General features: G+C 42.4%; 1 protein-coding gene across 1 annotated transcript in view; it reads right to left on the bottom strand.

Moving 5' to 3' along the window:
• The window catches only part of RABEP1 (rabaptin, RAB GTPase binding effector protein 1), a 248,969-nt gene that overhangs the window by 172,790 nt on the left and 68,743 nt on the right, over positions 1-7,436 (bottom strand). The window lies entirely within an intron of this gene.

Here is a 7,436-nt window from a genome sequence, read left to right on the forward strand (position 1 = left end):
GCTGTAGAGCATAGGCTCGGTAGTTGCAGCACACGGGCTTAGTTGCTCCGTGGCATGTGGGATCTTCCCGAACCAGGGCTGCATTGGCAGGCGGATTCTTAACCACTGCGCCACCAGGGAAGACCCTGCCCAGGAGTTTTGGCTTTTGTTTAATGCCTTGCCATAATTATTAATAGCACCCCATTTCACTCTCAAAAGTGTCCTGGTTGGGGCTTCCCTGGTGGCGCAGTGGTTGGGAGTCCACCTGCCGATGCAGGGGACACGGGTTCGTGCCCGGTCCGGGAAGATCCCACATGCCGTGGAGCGGCTGGGCCCGTGAGCCATGGCCGCTGTGCCTGCGCATCCAGAGCCTGTGCTCCACAACAGGAGAGGCCACAACAGTGAGAGGCCCGCGTACCGCAAAAAAAAAAAAAAAAAAAAGGGTCCTGGCTTGGATGATAAATTATACATTCACTCTACTTATTCATGATCAGGTCAGTGTCTGCCCTCAACAGAGTGAGTGTTAAAAAGACATCTTTCAAATGAATGTGCAACCCTCCCTAGGTCTCATTTTCTTCTATCAGAAAAATAGCTGAATTAGATGATTTCTAAGTTCTTTACTGCTTGCAGTCATTCAGATAAAGTCAGTAATCCAAAAGTCTAAAACCAGCAGATTTAGTTTATCTTCCCCTCGAAAGGACACGCCACATAGAATTACACCTTCAAACATATTCACACCTGGATCAACAACTCTAGAGACCATTACCTGCTGTGAGTCTGGCTATTGACACAAATAGATACAGCAGATCTTCTTCTCAGCTGAAGACACAGTACCCTCAGGTAGCCGCACTAGTAGCTGGATAATCTCCTAACAACAGACAAAAAACCAATTTCCATTTGCTCTTGTGATGTGCATTGCATCAACAGTATTATTATTGCTCAGACATGTCTCCTGAATTGTGCTTCAGTTTCTAACCTAGCCCATCCACCTTCTCTGTATGCTCTGTCATGGCCGTGTGGCAGAATGAAATCTCACCTAGGTTAACTCTTGGTTGCTGAAAACCTTCCATCATAAATAGACAGGTAGGTAGCAGCTGACTGTGGTCACAGTGCATTTTACTAGAGTGGAGTGTACAAATCACTACCTGCAAAACCATTGTAAGAAACAGCCAATTAATATTGTTGCATCTTGGTCCTTCAACTGTAAAAGTCAGTTTGTATATTTATCCACATCTCATTGCCAAAATTTAAGGCAGTTAAAGTATTAGATCAACTATGCTTGTACAATTTGAATATTCTATATCAAAAAGCACCCTGAATTGCTTAAAATAAACTCTCACAAAATGACCCATGAACTAACAGCTTTTGAATTATTACTTTTCTAATATTAGATGCCTCAGCATTTTTTTTACAAATTGAGTGTCAGTGGAATATGGCTTAGGTTTTAACTAAAACTGCAGAAGGTAGTATTTAAGAAAATTGAAATTCCCCTGATGGTAAAAAAAAAAAAAAAGGTTTATTTGCATAACTTGTACACATCTACCTCCCATGAGGTGCCAAACAAAAATAAATTTTCGATACTTTTAATGTTGGCACTCTACAACACTATTCTCAGTGGCCAAGAAAAGCTTCTTCCTCTAAGTACACTAAAAATAAAATTACCCTGAATCTCTCACTGTTGTTTAGAAAAAATATTCAATATTTCATATATCAAATCTCTATTGTATCATTAGCCTAGCTCAATAACAATAATTCTTTACAGTTTCATATTTGCCTGAAAACAAAAACAACAACTGTATACGGATTTTTTAAAAAGGTCAGCTTTAGCCACTTTGGAGAGCAATTTGGCAACATCTAGCAAAATTGAAATTGTGGACATCCTATATGACCCAGCAACCCTACTTCAGAATACACACCCTAGAACGGTGGCTTTTGAACTTTTTGGTACCAGGTCTCCCTCATACTCTTAAAAATGATTGAGGGGGCTTCCCTGGTGGTGCAGTGGTTGAGAGTCCGCCTGCCGATGCAGGGGACACGGGTTCGTGCCCCGGTCCGGGAAGATCCCACATGCCGCAGAGCGGCTGGGCCCGTGAGCCATGGCCGCTGGGCCTGTGTGTCCGGAGCCTGTGCTCCGCAACAGGAGAGGCCACAACAGTGAGAGGCCCGCGCAAAATAAATAAATAAATAAATAAAATGACAGAGGACACCAAAGAGATTCCATTTATGCGGAAGATACCTATTGATATTTACCTTATTGGAAAGTAAAAGCGAGAAAGACTTCAGATACTTATAAATTCGTTTAAAATAACAATTCTTTCATATTAATGTAAATAAAATTTAATTAAAATAATTACATTTTCCCAAACCAAAAAAAAATTAGTGAGAAGAGTGGCATTGTGTTATGTTTTTTGTGAATCTCTTTAATGTCTGGCTTAATAAAAAATATCCAGATTCTCATATCTGATTCTTTAGTCAGTGTGTTGCAAATCAACATCACGTATCCTCTGGAAGGCTCCATGGTACATTCATGAGACAGCAAGCATGAGTGAGGGCAAATAACATCTTAATATTATTTATAAAGATAGTTTCGCTCTCTTGGGCTTCCCTGGTGGCGCAGTGGTTAAGAATCCACCTGCCAATGCCGGGAACACGGGTTTGAGCCCTGGCCCAGGAAGATCCCACATGCCGCGGAGCAACTAAGCCCATGTGCCACAACTACTGACCCTGTGCTCTAGAGCCTGCGAGCTGCAACTACTGAAGCCCATACACCTAGAGCCCGTGCTTCGCAGCAAGAGAAGTCACTGCAATGGGAAGCCCACGCACTGCAACGAAGAGTAGCCCCCGCTCACCGCAACTAGAGAAAGCCCGTATGCAGCAACGAAGACCCAACACAGCCAAAAATAAATTAAAAAAAAAAAAAAAAAAGATAGTTTCGCTCTCATGGCTCAGATCACACTTTGAGAACCACTGCCCAAGAGAAACTCAAGAACATGTATAAAAATGTCCTTTCTAGTATTGTTTGTTGCAATATGAAAGTGGAATTTACATATCTGTCCATCTGCAGGGGACTACAAGGTCCATGGGGGCTGCACTATTGCTGCTTTACTCACCCCCGTATTTCCAGTGACCCACATGGTGGGTGCTCAGTAAGTATTTGTGTAAGGAGTGAAGGAAGTGACAGAGATACTGAGGGAGAAAGTGCAAATATTATCTGTGCCCTCCTCAGTGAAAGCACTCAGTCCTAACCGTGGTACTTGCTTTAAAATTTAACTGTACTGTATTTCGTGGACATTTTTCACCGATGTGGACTTTTAGTTCACAGGGTAGGAATAGCCAAAAGCCATATGATTCTTGTAGGAGACTAGGAGGCTTTCTATTGTCTAAAAATAAAAGTGTATTTAAGGTGTTTTTATCTGTTAATAACCACGGGCTGCAAACTACTGCCACCTACTGGTGCATTAAGAAGTCCACACGTTATGGGCAAAATGACCTTTGCTGTTAAGAAAAAAATAACTGAATATTTTGCCCAGATTTTGTTTGGAGGTATTCTGTAATTCAGACAGAAAATTGAATTATTTACTTAAATATCTTTTTAGAAATGAGACAATTAATGTAGATCTCTTTGTTACCCCTGTAATTTGCATGTACATTGGAGGAATTTCTTAAGATAATTTAGATAAATTTGTTAACATTTCTCAGACCAAACAGCAAAATCAATGGTTAAAACAAATTAATAGGTTATTGTCTTCACTTAAAGATATCTTCCTTTCTCTCCTCTTTTCTTGCTTTTACTTGGTCTCTGATTTACATAGTGAGAGATTCTTTTAAACTGCATGCAGAAAAAAAACAGCAGTCCATAGTAACGGCCCAATAAACGTTTGCTCATGATAAAGAAAACACAAACATCCATGGCCTTTTTTTCTTTTTTAAATAAATTTATTTATTTATTTTTGGCTGCGTTGGGTCTTCGTCACTGTGCAGGGGCTTTCTCTAGTTACGGCGCGCAGGGGCTACTCTTCCTTGTGCACAGGCTTCTCATTGCGGTGGCTTCTCTTGTTGCAGAGCACGGGCTCTAGGCGTCCGGGCTTCAGTAGTTGTGGCTCATGGGCTCTAGTGTGCAGACTCAGTAGTTGTGGTGCATGGGCTTAGTTGCTCTGTGGCATGTGGGATCTTCCCAGACCAGGGCTCGAACCCGTGTGCCCTGCATTGGCAGGCAGATTCTTAACCACCGTCCCACCAAGGAAGTCCCATGGCCTTTTTTCAATACCCGTTTTTGTTCACTTTTGTATCCTCAATGGCTAGCACATAAGGGATCTCAATAAATATTGTGGAAGGAAGGTGGGGAGGGAAGGAGAGATGAAAGGGAGGAAGGAAGGTTGATTATGCTCAAAAAAAGAGATAGAAGGCTATAATCTCCAGAGTGTCTTCCATTTCTATGATTCTTGAACGTTAGTAACTATGTCAAAGAAGTCATGGTGAATTACGAAGATTTCAAAGGCAACCAAAAATCATTCCAATATAGGGATTCAGGGGTCCTTACCCTTCATCACCAACGAAACAGCCCTGCCCCAAAGATGATAACCAGGGAGTCCTAATTTTTCAAATACTCACTATCTAAATATCCACAGTTATGAATCTGGGTAGGGAAAATTCGTCAAAACAGGAAAATATTCACCCAACTTCCAGTTAGTCCCCTTGCAAACATCCCTCCTGACTTAATATCCATGTCTGTTCCCACCTATCTAGTTAACATCTTGTCCCTCAGGTGATGTAAACATTGTATAATAAAATTAAAATACTGTACAATGAAAATTTATTACAAAGTAAAATTACAAATCTTCCAACAAAAGAAGAAGCATTGGGCTTCCCTGGTGGCGCAGTGGTTGAGAGTCCGCCTGCCGATGCGGGGGACACGGGTTCGTGCCCTGGTCCTGGAGGATCCCACATGCCACGGAGTGGCTGGGCCCGTGAACCATGGCCGCTGAGCCTGCGCGTCCGGAGCCTGTGCGCCGCAACGGGAGAGGCCACAACAGTGAGAGGCCCGCGTACCGCAAAACCAAAACCAAAACCAAACAAATAAAAGAAGAAGCATTGCACAAAGTACATAAGAGTGATGGGGGAAATGACTTGAATCACAAGCAACACCACTGACGAATGAGAATATGGCAAAGAAAATTGATACAAAGAAAATTACATGATAGTGACAGATGCTTCACATTCTGGTTATCTATTGCTGCTTAACAAATCGCGCCCAAATTCTGGCTTAAAACAACAACAACCTCTCATTCTCTCTCGCAGTTTCTATGGTCAGGAATTCATAAGGGGCTGGGCTGGGCTAGGTAGTTCCCGCTCCAGGTCTTTCATGCAGGTGCAGTGGGGTGGTGGCTCCCCCATCTCACACCCAGGTACCCTGCCCTGTTGAACGCCTAATAGGTCTCTGTTACCCTTAGGATAAAGCCAAGAAGCCTACATGTGGCTTTCCAGACACTCTGTGGCCCAACCTTTCCAAGCTCATCTCATTCTCACCATCCACTCACTGGCCTCCAGCTTCTCAGACACTGCCACAGGGCCTTACATAGATAGTTCCTGCTGCCTGTAATGCTCTCCCCTGCAGCCTCCCATAGTAGACATCTGCTACTTTGCCTGTCTTAAGAACTGTCTCATTTTTCTGGTAAAAACAAAAAGAAACCAAAAAACTGATTTTCTTTCCATCCCCCGATGGGTCTAGCAGTAACATGGCTCCCTTTCCCTATCCCAACGTGTAACCCAAGCTGATCCACCAAAGTACCTTATCTACTGGATACAGTGACTGATCCAGTGTTGGACATGTGATCCAAGAAGAACCTATCAGAGTCCTTTTTCTGTAATTTCTATAGATGCCCTTCTGCAATCCTGGGCACTGAAACCTATCTCCATGTGGGGGGAAAAAATCTGTGAAGTTAACAGAGAGAAAAGTGAAATCAAGAAATAGAGAGAGAGAAAAGAGTCCTGATGACAGTGCTTAAATCCTTGAATTCTGGCCTTTGTGGAAGCCAGTCAACCCCCTAGACTTTCCTGTCACATATGGTTTTTTTGGTGTGTTTTTTTGTTTTTTCCTGTCACATATGTTTAAGTAGAGGTGGGTTTCTGTTACTTTCTTGTCCTTCATCTGCCTAACTCTTCAGGGAGAGCCTGATTCCAGGAAGCTTTCACAGACCTTCCTGTGTATGTCAAATCTTCTTTTATAAACACTTACAGCACTTTGTACTCTCCAGAATAGCACTCACTACAGTTAACATTTTATATTTATTCATGGAGTTGTTTAAATATCTCCTCTTCATGACGTTAAGTTCCATGAGACAGCCTTGGGTCGGCTCAACATTCATTGCATCACCAGCGTCTGGCAGAGAGCGAGCACGCCATACGTATTTGTAGAGCAAATGAATTACATAATGAATTCACACTGCTGACAGGCGCAGCGTGTTAAACCCAGATGAGATCAGACGTTTTTTGTTCTTTTTAAAAAATGACTAAAAAGCCAAAGCAAACCACCCTCAACGACTTTACATTTCACAACAAAAATGTAGCTACTGTTCTTCCCTCTCTCCTCCATTTTCATTCTTCTGGCTTAAGCAGATTTTGGTTCTTGAAACAAAACAAAAAAACAAAAACACTATTTTGTTCTTTTAAAAGTAATATAAGAAATACAAGAAAACATTCAGGGTTACAATTTTTTTCTGAAAAAAGAAGAGTAAATGAAGAGAGGACTACTCCTACCAGATTTTAAAACATATTTAAAAGCTCACAATAATTATAACAGTTTATTATCAAAGCAGAGAGAGAGAAACAGATAAGCAGACAGAAAGTACTTCAAATACATAACCAAGTACATGTGTGAATTTAGTTAATGATAAAAACAGCATTTAAAAATCAGTGAGGAGGGACCTCCTGGTGGCACGGTGGTTAAGAATCCGCCTTAGGGGACACAGGTTCGAGCCCTGGCCCGGGAAGATCCCACATGCCGCGGAGCAACTAAGCCCTTGTGCCACAACTACTGAGCCTGCGCTCTAGAGCCTGCGAGCCACAACTACTGAGCCTGTGTGCCTACAGCCCGTGCTCTGCAACAAGAGAAGCCACCGCAATGAGAAGCCAAAGCCACCTCAATGAGAAGCCCGTGCACCGCAAGGAAGAGTAGCTCCCGCTCCCAGCAACTAGAGAAAGCCCACAGCCAGCAACAAAGACACAGTGCAGCCAAAAATAGATAAAATTAAAATAAACAAAAATCAGTGAGGAAAAGTAGGATAATCCATTAAATTGGACTCAGAGAGGTTAGGTAATTTGCCCAAAGTCACACAGCCCATAAATGGTGGGTCAGCGATTTTGTCTGACTTTCTGAGTGTCTTGATGTTCTCACTTCAGAACCTGCCCTTTTAAACATTTCGCTATCCTTGTTCATCTCTGTACTACCAAGCCTTTGA

This window comes from Globicephala melas, chromosome 20 (genome assembly GCF_963455315.2).
Source record: "Globicephala melas chromosome 20, mGloMel1.2, whole genome shotgun sequence".
NCBI lineage: Eukaryota > Metazoa > Chordata > Mammalia > Artiodactyla > Delphinidae > Globicephala > Globicephala melas.